The sequence below is a fragment of the Apis cerana genome, linkage group LG1 (assembly GCF_029169275.1).
Source record: "Apis cerana isolate GH-2021 linkage group LG1, AcerK_1.0, whole genome shotgun sequence".
Classification (NCBI taxonomy): domain Eukaryota; kingdom Metazoa; phylum Arthropoda; class Insecta; order Hymenoptera; family Apidae; genus Apis; species Apis cerana.
The window spans coordinates 17,661,203-17,684,860 of record NC_083852.1 but is presented as its reverse complement, the minus strand read 5'-3'; the positions used below and the strand labels follow the sequence as shown (position 1 = coordinate 17,684,860).

General features: G+C 35.2%; 1 protein-coding gene across 4 annotated transcripts in view; it reads left to right on the top strand.

The window, feature by feature from the left end:
* Nucleotides 1–23,658, top strand: part of LOC107993447 (uncharacterized) — a 248,620-nt gene that overhangs the window by 73,179 nt on the left and 151,783 nt on the right. The window contains exon 1 of one of the 4 annotated variants that reach the window (XM_017049858.3): nt 23,042–23,214. The exons of the other annotated variants lie outside the window; for them this stretch is intronic. The gene's annotated coding sequence lies outside the window, so the exon portion shown is untranslated. Of the gene's footprint in view, nt 1–23,041; nt 23,215–23,658 lie in introns of those variants that run through there. 4 annotated transcript variants of the gene reach the window in all.

Here is a 23,658-nt window from a genome sequence, read left to right as displayed (position 1 = left end):
AAATTTCTCGAAGCGGTATATTATAATACACAGAATCGTTTATCATTATTTGATGGAGATGTATCGATCAATGAATCGTCAATGAGGCATTCGTACTGGATCAATTTCCACTGATTGTTTGTTAATTTATTCGCGGTCACATGTACCAGATTAGGTATAAATTAGAAACGCAAATGTTCTCCTTCCTATAGAAAGATTGAACATCAAACCGACCAATTAAACGTACAAATTGGACATGTTACGCCATGTTACGCACTTTGCCCTAACAACAAATTCCAAAAAACCTCCCCCCTCCCCCAATTAACCCGTCCATACACGCGTTAATACACGCTCATGTTTTCCGTTTATCGCGATGATCGCCTTGTAGCCTGCAAACTGATCACCGATATTTAATTAATCCGTTGTAAACTGGTCCCAACAGATTCGCTCGCTAAATACTCGAAACCGTCGATTGCCACCGCCGTTTAAAATTAGTCGCGTGATTACAACGTGGACGATTGGTTTTGAGGATTACCTAATTTTCACGGAAAACTGCCGATAACTGGTACATACAGTTTCATCTCGCGGCCTGTTCCATCGATTGCTCTCCGCTTCTCCACGAGGATAGAGGGTGTATCGACGCATTCTCTCGTTGCGTTTAAATTAATATACCCGGTACGGTGTCTCGCTAATTGCCACCTTTCTTTCCAACAGGCATATAATAAAAAATTCCATTCGGATTGTTGCACCAAAGTCGAGGCGCACGACATCCGTTACCCGCCGTAATTATTTAAACTTTTGTCGTGGGTGAAAATTGGTTTTAATTAATTCTAACTTTCGGCACACAGGCGTGTTACGTGTACGTGCATCGTCGAGCACGAATTTAATAAACTGAATTTGACGGTACATTTTGCGGATTCCGCGAGAGAAAATGAAAAATAGACACCGGGTGGACGACATGCCGCGTGACTTCGCATTTTGATCAACTCGCGTCCTCCTATCATCGAATCAACGCGGGAATTTTCGAATCATTCTACCACCAATTTGTCCGGAAATTTCTCGAGAACGAGAAATTTTGTATTTATATTATTAAAACGAATCGTAAGTTTAAAACGATTCTTTTGCTGCGAATTTGTATCGAACGATAATCGTTGTTCGGGTCTAAAATAAGTAGAGGAAGAACGAGAGTTTTAAGAATCGTGATGCTCATTAAGAATAAAGATTTTTTTAAGGCTATTTACGTTTTCTTACTTATCAACCAAATGTTAGTCGAGATATCTGAGAACTTAAGCCGATTATTTGAACGCTTTGAAGTTTTGTTAAATCAAGAGTGAATAAATCTCAGTCTAATCTCTTCAGTGGTATGATTCCTATTGTATGCACACGATTATATTATACAATAATTGTATGCAATAATACTTGTCGACTGGAATAAATTTCTATTTATTCGCTTTACTTCCCTCTATTTCACAGGAATTTTGAAATTTTATCGCGTTTATTGATGAAAATACCGATGAACGATCGAATAAATTGTTGCCGTGAAACGTTTGAACGTCACATCTATTTTTTTCCTTTCGTTTTCTCTTATAGTAAAGTTGATTCTTCAAAATTCTGAGCTTTTGTAACAGCTTCCGTGTCGGCTGCAATTAAAATTCTGAAGCTCTTTGATCGTTGAGCAGAGAAACCTCGCCTCGAATTCACGCTCGCTTATGGATTCTGCGACGGAAACTGTCTAAATGAAAAGTTTCGCGAAAGAGTGTTCCCATTTTATCGAGAATTTTTTAAAGTCTTTCATTCTTTCATTCCGCCGGCTCCTTAGTGGTCGAGTATTATTCCTGTTAATTAAGTAGTTTAAGTTACAAGTACTTTCGTTGATTCATCATGACGGGTGAAAAATTTAAAGACATTTTACTTGGGATCGTGTTTTAATCGATATTACTTTGTCACTCGTTAATTTGGAATTTGACAAATGTTTCTTTTCCTTTTTATTATACTTTGATACAGAATTTGTATAGAATGTGTAGAATATTTCTTCAAATCTAAATATATGGAGACATATATAATATGAGACGTAAGTAACATGTATACATAAAAGATTCATCCCCAATTAATTTTAAGAATAATAAGAGATATTCAGAACCTTTTACGGTAATGAAAACTTTGGGTAACAAATAATAATGGAAACTCGCCACGGAGTATCACAATTTTCAATAATCAAGCCCTCTTTGCACCTCGACGCGTCGCTCTTCTTGAAAATCGAGAGGGTATCGACTTGGTCGCACATAATTGTCGAGGGTAAATCGACACCGTCTCTCGTAAGCGAAACGGATCGTTGCTCGGGTTCCATGGAAACAATTAATCTCCCCCGTAAGTCTCGGATAAATCCTCGTTCAGCCACCCTCTTCTCTTCGTTTCGATCTCGATTGCGCTTTGGCTGACGTGGTAAATAATCGTCGAAAGCTGTGGCGATCTGTTTTTTTCTTTCTTCTCCTCGACGAGAGGATACTTTTATCGATGATTGACGGCTTGTCGATCGTCGTTCCATTCAATTTGATATTCACCGACTATGGATAGGAATTGTAACGCGTGGTTTATTTATTATTAGCGAGATTAGACGCCTTGATCGAGTATCTTTCTCTTTCTCGAGAAATTTATTTAGATTGAACGGAATACAGAATGATGTTAATCGAAGAAGCATTTTTATTCTCAAGAGAAGATCATGTTCGATGATGATAAAAAGGAAGTTGTCGTTGCCTTCTTGAATAAAGTATTTACGAGCGAATTTAAAAGAGCTATTGTAAAAGAATGAAATTTTATTTCGATTGACGAATATTGTTTATTCTTTATTATTATAGTTGTCGAAGAAAGGAAAATTGACAAAGATTTGGCAAAGATTCAGAGCGAATTCGAATAAATATACGAAGAAAGAATATCTGTGCCGAATATTATGTATTATCAGGAAAAGTATATACATTGAAAAATTAATTCAGCCCATTCAAGTTGAGGTCTAAAATTATTTAAAAATGCAATGCGTCTATGATAGGAACGTCTGTAAGCAAATATTTCTTGGTCGAAATTACGAAACTGTCTTATTCAGGATTTCAGGATATTCGTTCTTGATGATCTAAGCACGCGAAGGATTCGAGCGATTTGCCAAAGCGACGGCGTTGCCGATTTATTAGCGCGAAATCGAGCGAGAGCCGTGGGAGTTTAACCGGTGCAAGGTGGAGAGGAGAACACGCGGAGCACTCGAGACGCGGGAGAAACGTGGCTCGTGTCGTCTGTAACATTCGTCTTCGGTGACAAGGCAGCAAATTGCTTTTGAGACCGTCAAATTAATGCCAACGGACGACGGGGCCAGCTGCTACGAATTGTTCCTCGAAGAAAGTGGCGCCCGCGCCGTGTTCTGTCTTGGACAGGTCGATTTTCGCAATCACGCGATCGCGTCGATAGTTGATGCTTTGCTTCCGTTCCATTATAATACGGAATTTAATCACATTCACGAGATAATAAAAAAAAGTGGCGAGGCGAAGTATATAGAACGTTAGAGAGTCTTATATTAGCAGCCTTCTTCTCAGAGGATAATACATGCCAGTTTCTTATACTTGCAGTATTTTCTCGAGAAATTTTACGAGGAGATAAATGATAATACAGATTTTTTCAAGATTCACGAATTTTTTCTAAAATTAAACGCTATATTTACTCGTGGAGAAGAAATTTATTAGAAATAAACAAAAATAGAAATTGTATCTTTCTATCGTTTTTCCAATTCTTTTCTATTTTACCAAAATCTTCACTCTTTTCAAGTTAACTACGCGTTATTTCAAAATTACAATTTCTTCTTGTGAAGGGTATCTCCAAATCTCGAGAATATTCGAGATATTCTTGCCACGACTCTTAATTCTCGCAAATCATTCTTTCATGCATCCGAAATATTCCAATTTCTTCGAGTTTCGTAACAATGAAAATTTCACGACGAAATTTCGGCATTAGAACTTGGTTCACGTAGCATCGCGCGAGTTCCACACGGCTGTACCATCGCTAATATCCATAAGTCATGTGGGGTGTTTTATCGCGCGATTAAGTTCGACGCAAACGGCCGATAAGAGTGCGAGCGAACCGGAAGTTTAAGACTCGACCCCATATATGTATCCGGCTATATCCATGGTTTCGTATACCATAAGATTTCCCACGAGCCTCGTCATTCATCCGGATCGCTCGCGTTGACTATCGCTCCGCTTTCCTTCGCAAGAGATCTGCCATCTCCTAAACTTTGTTTTGATATTTCGAACGATATTCATGCCACGGTGGCCGCTTCCTGTTCCTCCACGAGAGAAACGGTTTCGCCCTCTTATCGCGGAATTGTTAATAAGAACGTGGACCGGTCGAGATCTGGCGAAAGGTTAAAGAGCTCGGAGATTGCGGCAGATTGTGCGTGCATGTGTATGTGTGTTTTGTGAAATTTCGATTCGAACGAATGGATTTTTCCTTCTGAGATCGTGAACTCACAGTTTTACGAGGCCGTTGTCATGCAAATTAATTGCCAGAGTTTCTAGGTTTTACTTATTTTTTCGTCGAATTTTTTGAATTAAATGCAAGATACTTGGGAAAGTTTGAATGGAAATTTTTTATTCTCGAACGAGGGAAGGTTATATGTAAAAAACTTGTACAATTGTACGAAATTGTTTTAATACATTGTTATTTGATAATATAAAATTCACTCGCATAACTTCTTATTCTTTAACGTTTCAAATATCCAATCCAATCGAAACGTTCTTTTCTCTTAATCTCAAAATTCAGATACACGATAAACAATCACTCCAAATTACAATTTTTGCATTTCACGTCTATCCAAAATCGATCTATCCTTCGAAGAGTTATCAATTAACCTTCGATCCATAATTCCAACACTTTTCTTTCCCGGCACACAAGCTCTTCATCCATTCTCACGAGCCTGCATCCTTAAGGCTTTGAATTGCATCACATACACGCACACGAGGAGGAACGAATCGCTATCCTTAATTACGCTATCCGATCGCACGTTGTCATCCGGTCAAATTTCCGCACATGAGACACGTTCGACGAACACCCGTCAACGTGATATACGTTGTAGCGACGGAGTGATTGGGATTCAACACATTGCCATCTATAATCGAGTATACGTTGAATGGGAGGAATTTAAGCTGACAATGAAGGAGGAATCTTCGAGTCAATTCTCGCGTCTCGAGATAGAGAGAGTAATAGAGACAGAGAGAGAGAGAGAGAGAGAGAGAGAGAGAGAGAGAGAGAGAGAGAGATAGAGAGAGTAATAGAGACAGAGAGAGAGAGAGAGATTATTATCTCTGATATCATTTAATTCACTGTTTAATTCGTAATTGCTTCTTAATAAAAAATAAGACGAGCAAATGCAGTTAGTTTTCATGAATCTGTAAGATCTGGTTAAAATATGAATGCAATTTCAAATCAAATAATTTGCCAATAATTTTTACAATAATATCATGTTAGTCATGGTGAATATTATAGAAATTTGTATAATAAAACAAACAGACTATTTTGAATAATCATTATTCAGTTTCTCTGTAACATTCCTGAAAATTTAAAAAAATTTTTGACTATATATGTAATCCAAAAGCTGTGGAACATTGACAATTTTATAAGGATGTGTAATCAGTAATCAGTATGCTATTTGCAATATGAATTGTAGAAATCAGTGAAAAAGATTAGATCTCCAATCATCTTAAGAAAATAAATAAGATATATTGGAAAAAATAGAACAGACGACAAATTTATTATTTTACTATGCAATACCATTGCTAAAAGTTTAAGTGATCTTTTTCCATAATTTTCAAATCCTGAATATTAGGCAACTTAGAATTCTATATAATACCATATAATGTTGATGATGGTAATCTTAAACAGGAAATTTCTAACTATATAGTAGTATGATGGTTAATAATAATAATAATCATAATAATAAACATCATGGTTATTCCATCGACTATATCAAAGGAAGCAAGTTTGGAAATGAAGTCAAGGGTGATGGAACAAGTCGAACCAATGGAAACTGCTCTATTCTTATGGGGTGGGTTTCCGCATGATATTTTCGAAGTTCGAAATTCTGAATCCACACAACTTCGATCGAATACACTCGGCTGTCCTCCGAAATGGGAAATTTATTCTTATTTAAAATGGAAAAGTTTCCGCAACCATCCATGTTCTGGGGACTACGTAATTTAGTTTCGACGGTCCATGGAGAGACGAATGTGTAGTGGCAGGGATGGAGGACTAGATACAGCGGAGAGGAACGATATTCGTTTCGTGACAGAAATAACTCCGTGAGAAGTGTGTGATTGGAAACTGTTTTGCATTTCAAGTGTTCAATTAAGGATACTAGTCGCGAGTAAAATCGCAAGAACTGAATTTGAATATAATGTATTTCTAGTGCTGGTTTATTTTTTCTACATTTCTATCATCTCTAATGAAAACTCAATTACATCCATCTCAATCTTAATTATTCAACTTTGATCATCCTTAATGAACCATTTCGATAAAATTCGTCAAAGTATGAATATCATATTCAAACGTACGTACTTTATTACTTTACTTACTTCGATAAAAACTCGGTTACATCTGCCCCAATCTCAAACAACTCAATCCCACCACATATCCCTCGAACTTCGATCATTCTCCATAAATCATCTCACCCATAAAGTATAACTATCCAAACACATACATACGTATACATACTCATACTTAACTTTACGCTTCCCTTCTTTCTTAAAATCTTCCCAGTACTTTGTTACAGTAAGAGCAAAGTTAGTGGCTCATCGCGACAGCTTAACATGTTTCTCGGTGATGAAGTGTTTCTTTGCAGTTTTAGCCAGTTAAACTACTAAACTCGTGTGCCCCGCGTCGTGTGTCCGCGGCTTTCCACGAGTTTCACCCGCCTCCCATAGATGGGTTTCGCGGAATTACTTTGCTTCCATTTTCTAAGTCTTCCATACGAAACTTTCCTCGCCACTTCATTTTTTTCGCACGTTAATTTCTTTCTTCCCAATTAATCGACCAAGGTGAACAAGTTGAATTAAGTTTTTCTTTCCTATCCTGTTAACGCTTGTTTTGTCTTCTTTCTCTTCTTACACGGTTATTGCTAAAAGTTATACGCGAACGATGCATTGGAACGACGAGCGCTCTTCCTGCAAGAGTTTCTATTATCATATCGTTAGCTACGAGGCATATTGACCTATCCATAAGCGGAACACGATATTCCGTTTCACGAGGGGTAATACTCGTGTCGTAAAGAGGACATATTTCCACGGCACTTACCTCGAAAACGTCACTATCCCCTAAGAAGGTGTTTTTCCTGGAAACCAGGGGATGTGTTTCGCGTAATAAAGTTGCGCGAGGTAGACCAACGAGTCGTGAATAACTTTGGTGTTTCGTTGGATCTTGAAATGTGGGATAGCTAGGCGTAATGGGGTTTCTCTGTAAAGAAAAGGAACAGAGTTGAAAGAATGGAAAGGGAGAGGAATGAGCCAGGATCCAGATGAACATTCTTCGTCATTTTTCTCTCGTATCTCGCCGGGAGGCGAAATTCTCGACGTGGAAAAAGCGGCAGGTGAAGTTTCATGCGCCTTCAGCCGCGGAGACTTTTTCGACACGAGTCGAAGCTAGGTGACTCTGAAGCGCTTTGGCTTCTCTGTTTCGACTTCCACTCGAAACTTTTTTCTTTCTTTTTTTTTTTTCTCTTCTATTTCTCCCTTCGCTTTTCAATTTTTTTTCTCTTTCTTTCTTTTCGTTTTTTTTTTTTTTTTGCTCTTACGAACATACGTCAGTCCTTGTGCACCGTTTTTCTAACCAATTGCAAAAGAAGAAAATTTAGCAGGCTAACGACACTCGAGAGTATTGCGCTATTCACTGTTGCTTTTACGATTGATCGTCTTTGGGAGATAAAAAAATAGAAAAAGATAAAGAAAAGGTAATGCGATCAACTCCTTGGGGGCAGTTTTTTTTCCATGGAGGAGTGAGGGAATTGAAAAGCGGCCAAAAAGGTCGAACCAGCTGGTATCCCTTCGACGCCAATAATGCCGATATCGTCCTTGTTCCAGTGTAGATTTATCATCCTTTTTGATAGCTGGCTCAACGGTAACTAGGGAACGAACATTCCCATTTTTCGTTGGATGATTATTCCTCGTGTTGGAAATGATGTTTTCTATTTAATGTTTGCCACGAGAAAATTAAAAATTTTAAAGAAGAAATTTCAAAAATTTTTAATTATTTTTCTACAGAGATTAAAAGATTTTTGGATTTTTGTAGAGAATTAGCATTAAGGAGAGGTAAAAACGAAATATCATATATGTACAGTAGATAGAATCGTGAAAATTTTGAGAACGGAAAAGAGGCGGAATTTGCATAGTTGAAGAAGAGATTGTTGAGTACTCAAGTATTCAAGAGATCGAATTTAAGAGAAAGCATCTGGAATTCCTTCTCACGAGAATAGAAGGAAGAACTGAAAAGAAGAAGAAGAACGATCACGTGATAGTGATGGCTTAAGTCAAAATCATCACGAACTTCTTAACTAAGAGAAAATGAAAGAAGACAGAATCCGTAGAATCAACAGACACGTTTCTCACTCGACGTTTACTTTTCTTGACGAGCTGACTTCAAATATCTTTGCTGTCTTTGCAGACGTTATACATATGTATGCAATTTTCTCTGAAAGTTTCTTCGAAATTAATATAAATTTTAACTTTTCTAATCAATGCATTCTAGAAAGATTATTAAAATCTTTGATATCATTTCGGTAATATCAAAGAAATTCCATTTTTAAATTCCATTTTTTTTCACTTATATTCGCAATAATATAAATTCGTATAAATAGAATTAAAAGCTGAAGATAAATTTCATTCAATTATATCTCTTCATCGAAACGTCCTCTATTTTCGAAATCTCACAAAGAGCTTAGTTATCCATTAATACCTCCTAACCACATCGTTCTTCTCTAACTCCACTTCCTCCTTGTTTACCCGGCTGGTTTTCCGTTTGAAGTCCGCTCGGTCAGTTTCCTTTGAGCCGCTTAGATCTCGTGAGCTTGACGATCGAACGTGATCCGGCTAACTATTTAGGAGACACGCTGCTTTTGCCTCGGTTCAAAGTTATCCAAGGGTTCCCGTTAGTTGCAATTCCATATCACTCGCACAAGTTATCCAGGTTATCCGGAAAATTGCGATACCTAGATCGTTCATCGAATAAATCGGAATATCCGTGAAATTTATTTAGTCCGGCTTTATCTTAATCTTAATCTTGAATTACGTTGGATTAAACTACCAAACGTGCAAATGTTGACACTTTGAATTTAGGTGCATCGTTTTTTGCAATCAATTATTACGTTGTCAATGATTATGGAAAAGTAGTTTTATAATACGCATCTCTAATATTAACAGTGATCGGATATATTTTTATCTCCCATCAATAGGATAAACTTGACGAAACGAATTGTTCCAAACTTAATTTTCTTAACAACTTGGACTTTCGAGAAATTTGAGAAAATTCCAAGATACGTATTAATATTACAAAAAGGTTAAGATAAATATGTATCTCTTCTAAAAATAAAAGTTCAAAAAATTTTATAATTATTATTAGCATTTCTACTACAATATACAAAAAGTTAAATACACACTTGATATCTCTTTTACCAAATAAAAATTCAGTGATAAAAATCGATAGATTGAGAAATATTTCAATATTTATAATTATCCAAAAATAAAAATTCAAAGAAATGAATTTCAACAACCCGAATAGAATTAACATTTACTGTATCCTCGTTAATACAGCAATTTTGTTTGAAACGAGAGATACAGTAAATCTCGAGCCATCCAAAGCGCATTAATGAGAAAATTTGTAACCGTATCGAGACGCAACGCGTCCCATAAATTCGTGGATCTCTATATCCGTTCCGTGCAGAGTCTCCGTTTTATTGTCGTTCGGCCCGGACCAGGTAATCAGTTTCCGTTAAATCGAGCAACGGAACTCCGCGTCCCAATAGTGCAGATCCCAGCCGCGGAGGGATGGGATGCGAGGCGGACAGACGAGAATTTCCAGCTCGATACCGACGCTGTGAGCAAGTTAAAGCCATTAGCGTTGTGTTTCGTCCAAACGCAAATACGGTGTGTCAGCATCTCGGCCGTGGCGCGTGCATTGCAACACTATCGATCAAAGGAATCCCGAAAGTTTCTTTTTGAAGGAGAGAAGTGCGATAGGATGCACGATGAAAGAGAAACTTTCGCGATAGGATGGATCTATAAGTTTGTGAGGGAGTTTTGATCTTGTGTCGTGGAATATGAGGAATTGGAGTAGGAGGGTTTGTAAATGTTGTAAATTATGTTAATCGAAGGAAGTATTGGGAGGAAAGTGTGGATGATCTTGAGATATCTTTGACACGAAATATGAGAATTAGAGTAGATAATTTTGGAAAGATATTCTTTATATTTTTCGTTGGTTCGAGGAATATGATGTATGAAAGTTCAATGTGGATTTTTATTGCTAGTTTCAAATATTGGACGGATGGAAGGAAGGAGTAAGCATTGAAAAAATATGTGAGAAAAGGAAGTGCATGTCTCTGGGTAAGATTTTGGATGGACGTATCCTGGGAATGTTTGCATACTTTGCACGGATTGAGTAAACGAGGTTCAAGAATAGAGAAAAGGAGGTCGTGCAGTTGGTGGAAATATTATACGGAAGATTTTTATAAAACCTTACGTTTCTCACGTTTTAAGTTATTAAAATATCTTCGAAAATAGATAGGAAATATCTCGTTTTAATATGTGAAACAATTATATGATATACGGAAAAATGAAACTTCAAAAATATATCAATGGCAGAACACGTAGTCTCCATTAGGGAAGATGGCAGAAAATTCTCGTTGAACGTTTGAAAATCGCCATACCACGTTCAACGGAAAGAGATAATGGTGTGAAGCAATTTTCAACGTGCTAACGTATCACCATCATCCTACATGGAAATTGACCGGACATTGTGGAATACGAACTATTGCATAGACTATCAACAGTATTCGTGGTATGTTCGCGCAAATCCTCGTCACTCTGTTACTTTAAAATAGTTGAAAGTGGCTTGACCACGATGGCGGATTTTCCGGTGACCCCACTGTTCCTTGGTGGATACGGCCGGAAATGGATTAGAGGATAAATGGCGTGTACCTTGGAATTGTCGTTACATCGATCACGCTATCTCTAGCTTTTTCACTAGTGATATTTTTCCACTGTAATATTTTCGAAGATAGTTTCATTTGGAACTCGACTGAGTGTAATATTCGTAGCATTTGAAACATGTGCAATTGACATTTTTACGGATGTATCGTCGCTATTGGCGCATATTCATCGATGTTTTCTTCTTTTTCTCGCGTTAATCAAAAATCGTACGAGTAATTAAAAAATATAAAATGTAGTAAAAATATTAAGCAAATAGAGATAATAAATAAAGGAGAACAGAGTAAGATAAGACATAAGAAACTAGAGTAGAATAGACTAGTAAGAGAAGGAAAATAGAGATTAGATTTTTACAATTATTTTATTATCTTCTTGTAATTGTGATACAATACATATGTTTTTTAAAATTCACGAATTTACTTAGAATTGGATATTCAATATTTTCCATTCGTCCAACATTTTAATTCAAATTTTCATCATCGTCTCGTTCACAACGAACTCCATTATTCTTCGCGTTCATCGCGCGAAACACAAACACCACGCATACCCCATAGATCGTCTAAACATTTGTTCTCGGAGAAATTAATTACAGTGAGTGTTTAGACAACACTGTATCAGCAATAACATGATCGGTGTGCATCGAGGATGGTAATAATGTCAGCAGCGTTAATTCGTTGGAACACGCGAACGCGTCATTCACGTTTTCTTGTCTGAATTCTTGTACCAAAATCTTCAATCTTTTTTCAAATAACATAACATTTGTAATTCTTTTCTGTTGCAAAAACAAATTTTAATTTTCTTTCCTCCTTCAACCAGAAGATATTCTTAAATTGCTCGATTGCTTTTCTTTTCTAAGGATCAATAGTCATATTCCTCTTTTCTCGCGATTAAACAAAATTGGCTTTTTATTTTAGTGTAAATATTTATTTCGCATGATTTTCCAAACATTAAACTTGGAAAAAATCCCTTCGAGAGAAATCTTTTCGCGAGAAAAAACGTCGACAAGCGACACGAATAAAGAGTTCGTGAGATCTCTATTGAATTATTCGTAATATTTCAGTCTGAATGCTCGATAACGGGTCGATCGATATAATCGAACTGTATGTGTTGAATTGAAGAGACGTGGTACGCTCTTTTCGCAAATCGACGATCTTCTTCTGCAAGAATCTCGTTTTGCGAATCCGATAAATTGCACGGGATATCGACACAACCCCACCGATTATTGGATCTTACTACATGTCGCTACAAAAATTGCCCTCATAATATCGAGTATTCGCGTGGATCACACGATTCACGATGACGAACCCGTTGATCGAATTATCGGAATTCTATTTCGCAATTAACATGGTTCAAATCTGTAACGTGGTTCGATTTATAGCCATCTCTATGTTCGCGCGATTTTTTCATTCGGTTATCGGTCTATCGATCGTTGGAAAAAGTTAATAAATTGGAACGCTCGGTGACCATTACCAATGATTTTTAAAGCAATTATAGAAACGTTTAGTCAATTAATTTTTGGAAATTAAATAACGAAATTATTGAATCGCTTTGAATGATTTTCGAGATAGATTATTGAAAAATTTATTAACCATATCCAATTATTTTTAAAATAATTATTACTATAAACAAACTTCGATAAGAAGACGCTTATTTGATACAAATGTGTCTTAATTTCTGAGTGGAAAGGGTTGAATTGTATGTCAATGGATTATTTCTGATGATTTTTCAAGTAATCGTTCAAATATATTTTTAACAACTCTCGTCTACGAAGTTACGATTTATCGATCAATCAAAACAATTACGAAGATCAGAGTCGATAGTCTTGTAGATCTGGCAAAGTGACACGATTCGAGATTACTATCCGTGAAAATGTCAAACACGATTAGAGGTATCCGATGTAAACACGAGCCAAGGAATTCCCTTGGAGCGGTAAATGATGCGGCAAACCCCAAAATCGACTGATTTTAGTTGGCTTCGTGCTAACCCGACCAATTACCAACATTTCGACCCTTAATGATGCGGTTTTATTCGTATTCGCAAGCACACGTCGAACTCCGTTAATTGCAAGACAAGTAATCTTCCTCTCTTTCTCTTCCTCTTGAGACATCTTCCTTGTTGTACTCCATCTCTATTGGCTTTCATCACGCTACATAGAAAATTACTCATCGTACTATCTCGTGAAAACAGCTTTTACAATTGCAACTTGAACATTGTTCAAGAAATATTATTATCAGACTTTTATTTAAGGATGCTTTCACTTTCAACGCAACGTCTATTTTCAAAAAGTATTTTCGAATAATAAAGTATCTTATTCCGTATTCATCTTATGCCAAGACTGAATTACAGAATTATTAATACAAATCTTAATCACTCTCGGATTCGGATCAATCTGACTTGATCGGAATAAAAATACCACATAAGCCATATAAACCATGATTTAAAAATTCTAAATATCACAGTGTTTTCTCTCGCATTTCTCTCTTAATACGAAATCTCGACCTGAGAACGAGCTTATCCAAAAAAAAAAAAAACATAATTCGCGAGGCAGCAGTTTTGCGCGGTCACGTCCCTTCTCACCGGTCCCATATGAACCGAGTGAATCAATTCGTGGGCGCACGTTGCGCAAACAGCCATGGAATCGACAATAGGATAGAGTGGATCAATCATGGAGTAAGCTCGCAGGGGATAAAAACGAGAGAAAAATAGAAGGAGAAAAACGCAAACTCGGAGAATTCGTAAACGAGGATATCGTGTTGTGGATATCGATTGTTGGCGGGCCACGACAATTAGCGGTGTCGGTCACAGGCAACGAGCAATCGAATGGAAAGGCAGAAAGTTTCCAAAGATAGACAACCCCCCTCGCGTGTGTACGCGCGTGTACACGCGTGCCCTGTCGTGTTTGGTTCATCAGCGTGATTGGTGCGCTTTCGAAACGAGTTCTCTTCGAATGGACAGTCCACCGTGGAATTTGCAATGTCGACGCGACCGCCGTTCTCGTGTCGCGCGCAGTTACACCTCATCTTCGTGTAAATGCACGGGAGTTGCGAGGGTGTGTGCGTTTCGAGACTTCGATCGTGGCGTATTCGTGGCATTTTCCTCGTGATCCAGGATCGAGAAGGCTTTGGCAGCAGGGATTACCGGCGATCCGCTCGCACTTGCGAATATCGATAACTTCCCCGTGGCCTGGCCCGTGACGTTGATTCGTAGGAACGTTGCAAGGACGACGGACACGTTGGCTGTGTATCGCCCCTTTCGAAATATCCATCGGTTCGAGGAGGTGAAATAATACAATTCGATCCCCTTTGTTTGAGACGTGCTTCCAGTTAGTAACTTGATCTGCGACGTTGTTAATTGAAAGACGTGTGGTATTTGAGAATTGGTATTGGTATTTGTAAGGTTAAATGTATAGAGATAATGTAAGTGAAGATAATATGCAAATGGGAATTATTATTCTGGAGTCTTTGCTTGGTTTTTCAATTTAATTTTTAATCCCGATGGTATTTTTGATCAAATATACAAAGTAATTGGAAAACGGCGAGAAGCGATGCGAAATTTAAAATTGGTATTGATGCCGACACTTGTATTGATCGCGTGAAAAGAAGGAAAGCCAGATTTTTTCATTTTTTTGATAATCTTCATCCTAACATCTTTGAATTCGTTATTTCTAATATTCTAAATAATATATTATATATTTCCTATTGATTCTAATCGCTAGATCGATATTTATTCATAAAATGGCACATTTTGATTCATATATTTTCGGATCCAATTAAAAAATAAACTGAACTTTCAAAATGACGTATAACGAAACAAAAAGTTCCGTGCATGGGAAAGTAACGATGATTCATAGCTCCATATAGGACAAGGTTTGCTGAATCACAGATAATACTCGAGCTAGTCAATCGGTTTTCAAACTCTACGTGATGGTGAGATGAAAGTTGGCTCTCAGCTTCGGTGGACCGCAACGGGATAAAACGTGCACATCGTCGAAAATGGAGTATCGGTGCACGTCCACGTGTTAAAACGCGTCCCCATCATGGGTGGCTTATACATCGTTTCCGACAGGAGACGAGTCAACTCGTGAGGTGGAATTTCACTACATGATTATACTCACGAGATGAAAGACAATTGGATAGCCTTCACGTGACGTTATCTGTGTCGTGCTAAATGTGCGCGTATATAAGCCGATCAGAAATTATAACTCGCCATTTGAAAATTCAACTGTTGAAACTTCTCAAGTGTGATTTTGGATGATGTAGTTTTTTGGATACTTTGATAAAAGGGATATTTAAGATATCGAGTTGAGAGATATTGATATTTTATAGCGTTTTTTTATTTTTTTTATTTTATACTGTTTCAGAGTGATAGTGAAATAGCGAGGTTATAAATTATCGTATGAAGCGGAGACGTCGATTGATGATGCTCCTTTATCTTAGCTCAAATTTTTTAACTCGTTGTCTTGCTAGTCTCAACGTTTATAATTTTTTTCTGTAGAGTTTTTCAATACAAAAACTATATGTTGATGATTAATAAAAATATAAACTTTGTTATTTTCTTAATTTAAAATAGTTTCGAGAATAATGATAGTTTAGTTATAGTTAGAATAAAATAGAAATAAATAGTGTCGTGTAAAATTCTTTAATATGATTATGATCGTATTTAATTCAGAAAAAAGGAAAAATAGATGTAACAGAAAATACATGAACATCTTATAAACTTGTTGTAAGAATTATAGAAAATCAAAGTCTATTTAAACATCACGTATCTTTCTCTTTTTTGAACACAACTTATATAAGTTTATTCTCAAAAATTACAACACATCTCGACATTACAATTTGTAACCGCATTGCAACTTCACGTATTCCATTATTTCAATCTTCATTCGCCACTTTATTGAACAAATTAAACAAATTTCAACACGTATAAAATGAAATGCAAAATATACGATATTTCTACACGTTCAGTTTCGAATAAAAACTGTGTCAAAACGATGTTACGAGCATATCGATCCACCTCCACCCCCTTGTTCCATTCATCTCGAAAATACCTGAAGGTCGGCCCAGCTAGAAGTCGACGAAGAATCGAAGTTCTTGTTCTTTGGATTATTTTTCAAACATCGCCACGAGTTGGTTACCAGCGGAAAAGTTAGGAGGACGCGATGTTTTCCCCTAGATTCTTCGAATCAAACGAAACACTCGAGTTGTTCGAAACTTTTTGGCGCGATTCCACCGCTAGTTCTCCGTGTACACACACGTTTCGTGATGGAGAAAGGGGGGTTGGAAGATCGTGTATCGTTGCACGAAAGCTTCCAGTTTCCCGGCAACGATCTTTCACTGCCGTTAAACGACAGCAATTTGTCGTTGGACGTTAACTAGTGCGGCCTATTTTCACGTCCAACCGCACCCTCTCTTGCACGAGATCTTCATAGAGTAACACATTATATCACGGATAATTTCTCGATAAGAAATATACGGATCCGATACAAACGATTTTCTGGAACTGTTTCTGGCACAATGGACCGTGAAATTGTTGGCAGCGCTCTTAATATCTCGCGTTATAGAGCGATGCTATCCACGATATTTCATCCCCTGTTAAATTACGACGAGTTCTGTATCACTATAGGATGAATGTGTTCCTTATGATTGATTTTTCCACGAAGACATTTTTCTTTGCATCTTGGAATACTTCTATACAGTTCATAGTTCGTAGTAATGTAAATTTTTTCATTCAATATCTTTAGTGTTTTAATTTTCAATACCATTCAGTATTTACTTCGAATGTTCCACTGTCTAAATTTCCCAGTATTTCAATTATTACGATTGTTCTTTTTATATATTTATCTCGATATTCCACCTGAATTCTTTAATACAGTAAAATTTCATTCATTAAGCAGATTCATACAAGTTCATTGATTATTTTATCCAAGTTATTTTTCAAAATAGCAATACGTTAGTCTATTATATCTATTATATCACATGTTTATTACGTTATACTATATTTAATTGGGCATCAACGAAAATTTCAATTCGATGAATGGAGTTGAGATAAACGGAATTCTACTATATGTCACATTGATCATCATCCTCGTTCATTAAACATCACGTTTCAAAGAACGTAACCCAAACTAACATTTCCAATTCATATATAAACACGTGTTTACGTTTAATTTATTCCGGAAACACAAATCGAACGATATATCCTAATGTGACGGCAATCTTTTGTCTCGATATCAATTTATTTTATTCGGTGCAGGGGGTTACGAATGGTAAAATTAATACGCACGCGCGTTAAACACGGTCGGTGGTATTTTTGCCCAACCGGGCAAACATGTGTCAAGTATAACGTCAATTATATTATCTGGCAATTTCATTGATTACACGTATACATTTCCCCTAATTATGCACTTTACCCGTCGACGAGGAAACCGCATTGCAGTTACGCGTTGCGAAACGAATTGGTCATAACGCGTTTACGCCATGTACCGTTCACTTATTTCTCTTACAATTTATCCCCGTGTATGTGGACGCATTTACATTGTGTTGCCGGTAAATATCGAGAGCGTAATTGCGATAGAAGATTACGATAATAACGCTAACCGTTTCCGGGTATTACGTACTTTCGGCTAACATTTTCGAATTTATGACAACGTTGTTTATTACCATCGCGGAATATTTAACTCCGGCAACAAACCACGGAATCGTTTATTAGCCGCTATAATTGGGAATCTTGGAGCAAGGGAGAAAGAGAGAGAGAAAGAGAATCGGATCCATTTGTAACGATTGTAGGGAAATTAAAAAGATCTCTGGTTAGAATTATGGTTTTGATTTAACTTTGAATGAATGGTTATTAAATTTTTTTTGGAATTTTTGAAATTTGAATTTACTCTCGGCTTTCATAAAAATATCAAAAAAAAAAAAAAAAATATTTTATGTTGACAGTGAAAAATTATTTTGCATTCGTGTTGCAGAAAATAGCTATGGTGGCAAATCAAAAATTCTGCAATAAATCGTTCATTTTTTATCCGATCTATATGAAACATATAAATATAAAGAACATTTTTTTCTCCTCTATTATATGTAATAACTCAAAAAATGATAAAAAAATGATAAAAAAATCTATCCTCCTCTCGTTACAATGTCTTCAATTTATTTCTTAATAGTACTAGTAATAATTAGTCTTAGTAGATATACGGTTGAAAAACGGAAGTGTTTATAAAAGAAAAAAGGATAATATTCTCGGTTTATTCAAAGTAAAAACTAATTACACGTAATAGAATTCAATTAAAAGTATCTCGTATCCACTATGAAACAAAAGACAAAGAGGAATTTAATTAAATTGTCATTCTCTGATTCTCTCTGCTCGCTTCTTTTCCATTCGTATAGAGGCAACATTTCTCATTTTCATCGCGTGTAAATACATAAATAACGTATTTTCCCGTTGAAAACTTCTAACTTTCTCCGTTTGTCTGGAAAATTTTAATTTCGACTTGGTCTCCGAGTCGGTTGATTAACGACGTGCCAACTTTCCAAGGGATGCGCTCCCGAAGGGATACGTTTCCTACCACCGAGGAAATATGACTGCGGCTTGGAGAAGTTACGAGGGCATTATCAGGGCTAACCGAGATCAAACACTGACGCACGACGATCACGGACGTTAGACGAGTACGTATTGCGAGAGGTTTCGCCCACGGCGCCGCTCGAGAGCCCACATAATTTTCCATGTATGTAGGTCAATCCCGATCACATCGACAATACCTCGATTCGAATAGGAGGAAGCTCTAACTTATCTGCGAGTTACTGCGAAATTAATTCTTGCCTGTCGCGTTAATGACAGGGTATATAATAATCTCTTCGGTTTAATATTATTTCTTATAGATTTTTTCAAAGATACGTTAAGAAATCAAATCGTGGTTGAATTTAATTTAAGAGCTGAATGAGAGCTTAAGAGATTATGTGAAATTAATTCTTGTCTTTCTTGTTAATGACAAGGGATGTGATACGGGAGAAATGAAAATTTTATTTTTCATTATCATTTCGAACTATTTGTCTGTTTAATTTTGAAATATTCTTTCAAGTTTCTATATTTGTTCCTATTAGTAAAGTTGCTCGGATTTGTCATTTGAAATGTTTTAATGTAAACTTGTTATTTGACTTGAATTATCGTTTCGAGTTTCTCGCCAAGTTAACATTCTTCCAGTGTTCCAGTAAATTCAAAGAAATAGTAATAATCCTTGGACAACTGTGTTTATTGTTTCTATTATATTTTATGCTGTTATTGCTTATTTCAATCATATACAAATGATCTCACTCTTTCTGTCTCTTCATTTAACTTTTCATAAACTTCGATCTATATCCGTATAAAAGTATCCTACACATATATCAACGCTCTACGTATCCCAAGTTGAAATCTGATATCCACACTCAATTAATCCCCATCCACGTATATTCAAATTTCACATGAACGAAAGCCACGGGTTATCCATCCATCATCTTGGCGATCCTCCGTAAATAATCCAAAACAGGGTCGATAATTTGCCTAGTTCCCATCGAAAATCAACGACCACTTTAATCCGTGGCCGGGTTATTGTTCCATTGTACGGGGATCGCGACACTGTTTCACCGAATCGTAACAATCGGTGCACCCGCAGAGAGCTTTAAAATCCGATTTGGATTTATAACGGGGGCACGGGGGTTAGACTCCCGCGATAACCCAACCACGGGGATGATGCGGGGACACGCGTGAACGTGAACTCGAATGCGAATGCAACGCATTCGTGTATAGTTTACTTGGAAAGCACGCAGCTGTTTGATGTGGGTGGATTAACGCTGGACAAATGCGTTTTAGTTTCCAGAGGGTGTACGAAAAGGATGGAGAAATCATCTTCCATTTTCGATCTATCGGTTAATTTGACAGTCGCCATATTTAGTATTCCCATCTGTCATCGAAAGTGAGGTTGATCGTGCGTTGTTAGAAATTTGGTTGAACAGTTTATTCCATTTTTGGAGAAGTTAGATCTCAAAAGGATTGGAGGAATCATTTGATAATTGTTCAGTTTGAATATTTATTATCGGAGATAGTGTTGATCGTATGTTGTTAGAAATTCGATTATTGATAGGCTACGATTAGAAGCGACTTATCGATCATGAACTACCCCTTTATTCACCTCAGAAGATCGGTCAATCGCATCCAATTATCCGCGACGTTGACGGATTGACCTAATTACGGGATCAAGATGCAACTGTCTGGTTATATTGTCATCGTCACTATGTAATTCGTAGTGGATGATTTTGGGGATAATCCTTGCGCTTAGAGTAGATTGGGGATAATGGAATTGCTCTTTGACTATTTTGCTGTCTGCTATCAATCTATCGATAATGAAGAGATGATCTCTTGGTAATTGAGGTATTGATGGTTGAAATTGAATGGTAAACGAGAGCATATTGAGCGAGATAATTGCATGAAATAGTCAATTTATCTAAAGAAGATTTTTGAAGATATCGTCTTTGTGCTTAATCTTATTGCGTAACAAGAAATTTTTCGTTTCTTTTAGAGAAATTATTCATTCGTTATTTTATCGTAAAATAATTGAAAATAAATTAGAAAGGAATAAGTATTATTTTTCTTCAAAGTCTCTATTATTATTATTATTAATTTGAGATATTGTTGCGTTGTTAAGGGAAATTTTGTCATTAATCAAAATTCTTACAACGAAATATCGATGATTGATAAATCAAAGTTTGCAAAACATTTAATCTATTTATATAGATATATGTCTAAATATTTTATTTTAATTAATAAGTTATTGCTATACTTGAATTATCTCTTTTATTGAAATGTATTTAAACACACCTTTATTAGAAACAATTTAGTTACCAGTACGTATATTATCGAGTATATATATCGATAATTACTCGTTCTGATTATTAATATTAACTGAGATTGATTTATTGATTGCTCAATTGATCATGCGATGGTGTTTAATTAATTTAGCAATTGATTAGGAAGGATTGTCCTAAATTCGATAAGATATTAAATTAAATTAATAATATAATCACGTGTTGCATAAAATCGAAATATCGTTATATCTATTTTGATTTTAAATAATAATAATGTTAGCACAACGAGCTCATCTATTTTTCATCATTTATGAAATTCAAGTTATCTCTTCAATTCATTTTATTGTAAAACTTAACATTTCACATTTTCGTTTTTAATTTCATATCGAAAATTTTTTATTCTACGTCATCCAATATAATTACTCTTTTAATTCTAACCGGTGAAATATTTTACCTTAATTAAAGACGCTTTTAATTTCAAAATTCATCCTTATTCTTCCCAACCCTTGTATTCATAATGACTAGAGACATCCTAATTTTCGTGTAATTGGATTTCCGGTGATGCATCGTTTTCGTAATTTCTCGTTCATGACGTCCACAACTTCCAAATTTATAATACCCCTCCATTAAATTTTAATTCGCAACAAATAGAAAATTAGTTTATGAAATATGTCCCTTTTACCTCGAAATAGATAGAACTTTTTTTTTAAATTTCCGTTTAATATCCACTCGCGAAACATTTTAATCAATCTTCGAACTGATTGAAAGGCAATTTAACAAAGAAAATTATATTATCTTGTTTGTATTGCGTTTAACGATGTAAAATAACCATGATTTCCGATTAATCTATACGTACTTTGAGCTTCATATTCTTATATCTTAATTTTTTGTTGCACAATCGTTTTTCAATTTTGTACAATCGTGAGTATATGTACACTGATTAGATAGAAAGATTTCGTTAAAGAAGAAACGCTTTTTGATATAATACTTATCATAACTTAAGTTTGTTCATTTTTTGAAGTTAAAAAGATAGTTTGATTAAATATATGCTTGTTTATGTGTAAATGAGAGTGTTTAAAATCATTCCTTTTACTTTTTGCAATTTTCGATCATGAAAACGTGAAAAGTCTCTCAAGTGAATATTTTATATGTAAGATGTTTTAAATTTGTTACGTATTTTGATATTTTGATATCATGCATGGTAATTGAAACGCATAAATTCGAAAGCTGTTTAAATATATAATATATAATAAGTTTTTTATATTTCCCTCGATTTAATTTTTTAATGTAATATTTTATCTCGATACCTTGTTTTATGAAACAATATATAATCTTGGATGAAACCATTATAATATTCGATAATTTTTATGATAATTTTTTATTTTAATTTTACTAAATAATATATGAATAATATACAAAATCTTTGATGAAAGATTTTATTAATACCTTTTAATATTCGTAGTTTCTTTTTATATCGTTACAATTTTTTGAACTCGTTATTATAATATTCTAATATATATGATAGACATTAATAAAATATTAATTTCGTATTATTAAATGTTCGTTATATGTTTTTTTATATTTAAATTATATTTTTTTAACTCTTTATTGTAATTAATATTTACAAAACATTCATTGAACGATTTTATTATAATTTAATGTTTCTTATATATATATATATTTTATTGTTTTTTATCTCAATCAGATTTTTTAATTCTTTATAATATTCTATGATACAATTATGAAACAATATAGCCCGAAGTCTTTCAAAAATCTTCTACTTACTTTTTTACTTACTATTTCAGCCTCTGTTTTCTTCTTGTAAACATTGTAACGAATCAAATCGATGAGATCATCGTGTTTATATACGTGAAACCGAAGAAATAATCCGCTTAATGTTATTATAGAGTCGAAATTCAAAGAAATGTTATAGAAGTTCGAATTCAAAATATTATTATTGGCGTCGATTTTCGTACTTCGCAGCAGTTTTCTCGAGGACGTCGCGCGATACACACGCAATTTACGAATCGTCTCGAATCGCTCGTGCGTAGAATTAATTTAAACTGCGTAATTATTCAATTTATTGAAAATTTAGTGTAATAAAAAATGTGTAGTATTCGAATTGATCATATGTTCGATATGTGGATACATCTGCTGATATCTAATGGTGAATTGTAAGTGTATAATGTATTAATTTACGATAATTAGAATTATTATTTTATATTAGATAAATATTCGAATTATCTATTTTGTAAAAATTTAACAAGGCTTAATTATTTTAGTATTATCGTATCATATTATCTCCAAATTATTGAGTGGAGATATAAAAGGATTATTTAAATATCGAGTTCTCTATAATATAAAAATATAAAGTTGAAATTTATTGAAATTTATAAATCCGCAAACAATTTTTCATTCCATTAACAATGATTTTTGTTCGCACGGTGAATTTCAAATAAAAGAATCTCATATTTTCATATCATTCTGACACTTTATCGAAAGAAAATATTTTATATTTGAAATTTATATTGAATAATACGAGTTTTTAATACCATGGTATATCAATTTTATTCAATAATTTCTTCGATTTAGCATACTTTTATTTAAAATTTATCGTA